Source organism: Hydractinia symbiolongicarpus, chromosome 3 (assembly GCF_029227915.1).
Source record: "Hydractinia symbiolongicarpus strain clone_291-10 chromosome 3, HSymV2.1, whole genome shotgun sequence".
In the NCBI taxonomy this organism is placed as follows: Eukaryota; Metazoa; Cnidaria; class Hydrozoa; order Anthoathecata; family Hydractiniidae; genus Hydractinia; species Hydractinia symbiolongicarpus.
In genome coordinates this window covers 26,520,468-26,528,188 of record NC_079877.1, presented here as the reverse complement: position 1 = coordinate 26,528,188, position 7,721 = coordinate 26,520,468, and the positions used below count along the sequence as shown (strand labels likewise).

General features: G+C 32.3%; 1 long non-coding RNA gene across 1 annotated transcript; it reads left to right on the top strand.

The window, feature by feature from the left end:
- The first annotated feature begins 148 nt into the window (after positions 1-148).
- Positions 149-2,061, top strand: LOC130636529 (uncharacterized). Its single transcript, XR_008982270.1, has 3 exons — positions 149-307; positions 1,020-1,070; positions 1,895-2,061. It is a non-coding gene; the product is annotated as an uncharacterized LOC130636529 (long non-coding RNA).
- Positions 2,062-7,721: the final 5,660 nt, after the last annotated feature.

The window sequence follows — 7,721 nt, the reverse complement described above, 5'->3', positions numbered from 1 at the left end:
TATAACAGCGTTTACTTATCTCTAATTTTTTATATATAAACAATAAACACAATTTTTATTAACAATAACACATTAAAAGACCTCATTTCATGATTTCTAAAAAACTAATAAAAATTAGGGTATTGATATATTGGTATACAATCCTCAATGGCATATTTATTTTTTTGAAAGCTGTTGTAGATATTTTAAAATAACTTTAGACGTCTGGTAGATAGCTGTATACCAGTTTCATCTATTAACAATGTAGTTTTTATTTCTCAAGATTAATTCGTATATATATTGATGTTTCAGTTAATTTAGTGAAAACGTAACTAACTTTACAGATATTTTCTAAATGAGGGGGGGGATAGCTATTAGACTTCTTGCTTTGTCCATTCTACTTTTTCACATTAAAAATATAAAAAATAATTCTCTCCTCATTTTTCAAAAAACATTATTTTTCTCCAACTGGCAGTAACAATGACAAATGCTATATGAAGCAACTACAAAATTTTATAGTTTAGTGAATGATACTATGCGTATTTTAACAAAATATTTAATTCCAACAAAAGATTATAAATGAATTTGGATAATCAACAATCTTGATTACAATTGTACAAAGTTCTGTTCCTTGTTGAACAAGCTGAACATGTAGAAAACAATATATTAATTTGGTAAAAATATGTATGTAAATAGCAGGTAGCTTTAGAATGTCAAGAATGTTTTTGAATTTTTCAGTTGTGTGACATTTTTTGTATCCCCTATATGGATAGGCATAATTTTGAATAGTTTTACACCAATTGTAGTGACCTTTTTCATCAATAGATGTATATCATCTGTTGGAAGTAAGGATACCTCTTCTATATCAAGTCGAGGATGATCTTTGTACTTCAGTTTTTCATTGACATTTGGTACAAATTTCTGACTATTTTTCACATCTATATAGTTATGAAACCCTCTCTTCTTCTTTAAAGAGAGAACATAAATTTTTCTAAAATTTCCCAGTAGTTCATTCCATTTGTATTTTTTACTTTTCGTAGGAATGAGCATTGTAGCTGTTCTAATACATTGGATATGGCCAATTTTTCTAGGTATTTATTTGTTATTAGCATAGCCACTTTATGTCTGGTTTTTAAAGTGTGTAGAATCTGTAAAGATAATTTTTTTCCTTTCTTAACACCTTTTCAATTTGTGTTAAAAAGGTCCAGTCAGGCGACATATTTATCGATAGGTCGCACACTGCATCTTTTTCTCTGATAATCCCCAATGGGGTGTAATAATATGTGCATAGCTTTATGTTCTTGTGTTCCATAAAGTTTGTGTTTTATCAGGAAGAACGTTAAGGAGAACCCGAGGTATAAAATGATATTGGACATATATTATAGAGCTTTTAAATTTTTTAAAAAGCTCTTTTCGTTCTCAAGATATTCACATTTAAAAAGTTTAAGATTTAATTATGCTGCATGAATTATGAGGTCATATTTCAGTAATATTAAATTTAGACATTTCTTTCATCAGTAATTTTAGACCTGTTAAGGGATGTGCATTCAAACTTTATCAATGCATAGATATTATAAAGGTTAATTGATTAACATATTTTTTTTGCCAAAATGACACTTGTTTGCTCATACCAGTAAACCTGTACAAGGAAATTAAGAGCATTGAGTTTTACAATGATGATGAATCCGATCTCTTGAAAAAAATTTTTGTACTACTCACTAAGTGAATATAATAATATAAAAAGCAAAAATAACGTTCTATAAATACTTGATCGAAATAAAACCTCTCTTACTTCTGGATACCTAATTTATTGCTCTCAAATATCAATAAAATATTGGAAAAAAACTTACTTTTGGCCTGTCATCATTTCTTCAAGAAAAATAACTGTCTATTTTTATGCCTAATTTGATTTTAGAGCAAGACTTGACAAGGTAGATCATTCCATACATAAACAAGGTCTCACTCTATGTGGAAGAGGTAATGCGAAATTAATTTACATCTTATCTATCTCACAGATCCCAATTTGTCACCATTTAAGAGAAGTCTTCTAAAAATTTAATTATTAAACATGGAGTCAGTCAGGCCCACTTCTTTTTTTGATTCAATAAATTATTTAAATCTTCACATATATATATTTATTTAATTTTATGTGAAGTAAAATATATTACAATGAAATTTTAATTTGTGCTTTGCAGAAAAAAGGAGAGGCAGCAAAATTAATTCCCGGAAATATGAGGTGAAATGAAACTGGCATTTAAAACATTTTAAATTGTCATAGAAAAAGCCAAAAGGGTGCGTTCATTTTGCTTAAAAATTAAAATCAAGAGCAAAAATCAAACATGTCTTCACTCGTGCTTCAGTTTTCTGTGCTATCACTTCTGCAACAAGTTCAAAAGTTCCCTGAATTTATACACAAAGTAAGTCTATTTGATTCCCTTCAATCTCATTCCTAGGGCATTTTGCTTATTTTTTATTAATTTGTCTCCTCCGTAATAATGGCTCATATTTGTTTTGTTTTTTGATGATATTGTACAAGGGCCAGCTATGCACATTAAGAAAGAATTAGTAGTAGCTATTAGGAAAATGGAAATTGACAGGGCTGCAGGAGTATCAGGTGTTAATGCAGAGATGGTAAAAGTAACTGGATATACTGGAGTTAAGCAGTCGAGTATAATAGTAAATTCTTTCAAGGGCAAGGTTGATGCATTAGAAAAAGTATATAACTATAGAGGGTTTGAAGTTGGTTGAGTAATGAATGTTTTTGAAAGAGTGTTTGATAACTTAGGTAAGAATTAGGAAGGAAATTTGGTTTTTCTTCCAGCGCCTGGCACTACAAATGCAATATTTTTACTCAGACAGCTTTAGGAAAGTATTTAGGGAGAGGAAAGAATCATTATTTTGCCTTTGTAGATTTAGAGAAAGCTTTTATATAGTGTCACATAAAGTAATTCAGTGGGCAATAAGAAAATTAGGGGTGGATGAGTGGCTATTTAAGGTGTACAAGTCTATGTACAGCAACGCTTAACGCTGTGACAGGATTAAAAATTCACTTAATGATGAATTAAGTGTAAATATTGGTGTACATTCAGGTTCTGTACTTAGTCCCTTTATTTTAGTCTTAGAAACAGTGTCTAAAGAGTTCAGAACAGGTTGACCATAGGAGTTATTTTATGCAAATGATTTGGCAGAGTTTTGGAAGAATTATTTAAAAAGTTTGAGAATAGGAAAAAAGGACTAGAAGAAAAAGGGTTCAGATTAAATGCAGTGAAGTCTAAAGCCATGATTAATAGCATTGAAGCCAAGTGTAAACTTGTAGTTAGAAAATAGCCTTATGGGGTTTGCAGGAAGGAGGTTGGTAACACCTGAATTTTTTGTCACACTTGTAAGCATTGGGTACATAAGAAGTGCAGTAGTATTTAGAGGAAGGTTAAGAGCTTTCATCCAATTTGTTTGCAAGCCTTGCAAAGGTTAGATTGTAAACAATGAAGCATTTCCCGCTTTAACAATGTATATACAACAGTGGCTCAGTAGGGATGTGTACTGATGGGGATGATGGAAGAGATGTTACTTGCAGAAAAGGTTCTGCTGGAAAAAGTTCAAATATTTATACTTCTTTTTTTGACTAGCAGAATCTTGTCAATTGAGGTAAAAGGTGTGGACACTTGAAAAGGGAACACTTGAAAAAATGGAGGAGGATAATAGATAGATCTGCACACATGGCTTGCAACCTCGTTATCAAGTCTCTAGGCGAAAGATATTACCTTTCTGCAGCAAGCTTCCAAATCTCTCTGTCTCCCATGCAGTTGTTAGAGCCAGAAGGGCTTACCGCGGAAAATGTAAACATTTAAAAAGGTCTATAGCTAGCTCTACTTTTTTCTTTTCCTATAAACTCAATCATAGTGCCGTGTTTTTCCTGCATGCGCGTCATATAACATTACGTAATGCTATCCCGAAAAGTTGCTTGCTCAAAAATGGAGGTAACTAAAACATTAGTGTTGTGAAAAATATGGCTAGCACAGCAAAAAAAGAAGGAGATTGACTAACTGCTGTGTTATAGGATGCTCGATTAGCCAATACTCCTTGGAAAAATGGAAAAGGACTGAATGTTCAATTCACGTGGGTTTATGTTTCGCTAAAGGCACATGTTATGGTTGAAATTATAGTAAAAAGATCGCTTTCTCAAAGCATATATTTGATGTCTACTTTGCGTATATACTCCGTTTCTGAAAACAAGCATAAAAGTGACAACAAAGATTGCACAGATATGCTGTGCTTGGAGCGGTTCGCGAAAGAAGCCAAGCTTTGAATACATGTTTTATTTGTGTGAATGTTAAAATAAAATTGTGCCAGTACAGCATGGTTAAACACATTGTGATTAAATGTTGAAATCTAAATTTCCCCCACGGTTTTATTGCATATTTTTTGTTTTCACCGTTTTGCTCCATGTCTGCTCAGTTTGTTTACATATTTAACTTCAAATGTGCGCGCATCAAGCATTACGTAATCACTTGGAACCCTGATGTACACCAACATTTACACTAAATTCATCACAAGTGAATCATTAATCCCGACACAACTTCTAGCATTGCTGTACATAGACTGTACCATCGTAACTAGCCACTCTTCCACACGTAACTTTCTCATAGCCCACCAAATAACTTTACGTGGTACTCTATGAAAAGCTTTCTCTAAATCTACAAAGGCAAAATAGAGATTCTTTCTCTTTCCTAAATACTTTTCCTGAAACTGTATGAGTAAAAATAATGCATCTGTAGTGCCATGCCCTGGAATCAAAACCAAATTGCATCTTATCTATATCAATTCTTTCTCTAAGTAACTTATCAATCACTCTTTCAATAATTTTCATTACTTGATAAACGCTATATCTTCTGACAGCACAAATAATAAAGAAAAATATATGTTGTCTATTAAAAGGAGGTTCTATAGAATGTTTTTATATATAAAATCGTTGCAACTATGCAACAGAACAGCGATGGGCAGCACAAAAGCCTAATAAGAGAAATAAATTGCCCAAATAGGCTATCGCAGACTAATTAGACTATCATAGCCTAAATTGCAGTTATCCCTGACTGTGTACTGAATTTAGTGTCATTTTTGTTGAAAATAGTAAGCATGTTTAACCTGGATCCAAAAATAAAAAACATTTAGCTAGCTAGTCTTGTTGAGTAAAATAAAATGATTTTATTCTTACTGAGCTCAACCAACATAACTTTGTTTGTGCTGTGCTCATTGACCTTAAAAAAGCTTTTGACACTGTTGATCATAAAATTTTGTTAAAAAAACTATGGTGTTTTGGCATCACAGATGCTGCCTTTGACTGGTTCGAGTCCTACTTAACGGACCGAATGCAGCTGACTCTTGTAAACGACACAGGATCAGATCTGCTTCATGAAGACGCTTTTGGGGTGCCGCAGGGATCTGTGTTGGGGCCCCTGCTCTTTCTTTTGTATATTGATGACTTAAAATCTGTCATCAACTCAAACTACCACCATCTATATGCGGATGATACAATAATTATTTCGTCTCATAAAAACTTGGATACCCTTGTCTCCCAGGTCGAGTTAGAACTTTCGCAAGTCGACCTCTGGCTGAATAATAACAAAATGACTATTAATACGGACAAAACTGAAACAATCTTTTTCGGCAACCACAGCCAGTTAAAAAAAGTTGAGAACAAAACTATCAACTATATGGGTATTCCTTTGAAGAGGAGCGAAAAAGTTAAATATCTTGGGGTAACATTTGATCAAAAAATGCAATGGGAAAAGCACATTAATGACATAAATAGAAAAATACTAATTAAATATTCTAAAATTAGAACCATTGCATCCTGTTTAACACCTCACACAAAAAACCTTTTAATTAATGCACTTGTCATGCCATATTTCAACTACTGCTCCTCTGCATGGGCTTGTGCCACCCAAGGTAGATTGGGAAAACTAGAAAAACGATTAAAATGTGTCCGTACCTTTCTTGGGAAAGAGAGGGAATATTCAATGAATAATTTACTCATCAAAACGATGCCATATTAGTTTTCAAAGCCATGAATCACATTGCTCCTGATTACATGCGCTCAAAATTCCTTTTGACAAAAAACTGTCATAATCATCAAACAAGAGGAGCTTCAAAAAACAGGTTCACACTTCCCTTGGTCAACACGGAATTTGGCAAAAAAGCCTTCCCATTTAGAGCTGCAAAAGTGTGGAATAATCTTCCAGACCAAGTGACCTGTGATGGAAGTCTGCTTTCGTTTAAGACTTCCATCTCTAATGTATTTGGCAAATTCTTATGGAGATCACTTTTTAATTTTTTAATTTTTGTTTTTTATTCTTTTTCTTTTCAATTTTCACAGATTATAAATGTTACTATGTTTGATTGAGCTGAGGCAGTCTAAGGTTTATCATTTTTTGTTTCTTTTTTGTTCTAGTGGCCCCCAGTGGAAACAATCCACTAACTATAGGTTTTTGTGATTTTCTGGGCTAGCCACTTTAAATATTTATTATTATTATTATTATTATTATTATTATTATTATTATTATTATTATTATTATTATTATTATTATTATTATTATTATTATTATTATTATTATTATTATTAAACTTTCCTCTTCTTAATATTTTTGCTAAGATGGGAAAGATGCATAAAAATATATACAAAGAAAAGATAAGATAATTTTATTAATCAAAAATAGCTGTCATTTTAAATAATGAAATAAATTGGTAATATGAAGAGAAAAAAAAACTATTTTTGAAGGGAGACCTTACCTAATAGCAGAAGCTGGGACGAGGATAAGGACACCCCTGGACGAGTACAATAGACGGCACAGGACACACAAAACGGCACGAGCATATATATATAATTATCAGATATCTGGTTTATCAAGATAAATGAACGTGTGAGAACAAATGAAAAATTTGTTACAAATTAATAAGGGGCAATAAAATAATTCTTTAGATCACTTTCAAGACCAAAGTAATCTATGGAAATAAATCTTTTAGACATTGATGTCAGCATCTTATTCCAGGATTTAATGGTGTTAAATCTAATAGAATTTTTACAAAAAACAACCGGTGTTGACAGTAAGAAGATTGATCAAGCCAGCCTTTTCTGCTGTATGAGTGCTCTGGCAGGCATGGTTGAAGTCAACCGCAAAAGTATTCTGGATAGTAGCAGGTATTTTATCATGAAAGAGCTTATGCAAAAACAGAATGTTCTGACACTGGACAATATCATTGAATTTGAGGATTTTCAGATTGCCATAGATGATACTAGATGATGATCTTTGAGATTCAAAAGTCATTAGTCTGATAGAAAATGTTTGTAAAACAGCAATACGATTAACATCACGACTGTTTGGTTGACCCTAAATTTGATTACAATATTGCAGGTGGGAATGAAAAATGGCATAGTAGACTAGGATAAGGACATTTTGAGGCACAAAATAACGAAGTTTAAGCTAAAGGGAAAGAAGAAGGAGACAAAAATTATTTCATTTTACAAAGTGTTTATAGTATTTTAAGTATCGAAAGATCCATTTGTGCGTCTTTAGTTAGTTGGCTAGGTAAACAGCTAGCTATTAGTTGGCTCGCCTAGATGGAAAATGTTGTATTAGCTACGACTGAATTTGTAAAGATGTAGTTAGTAAATAATTACCATTCGAAAGAACAACTGGATGCGCTACTGTTAAGCTACCATGTTGAAAACATTAATTGAATCAAGA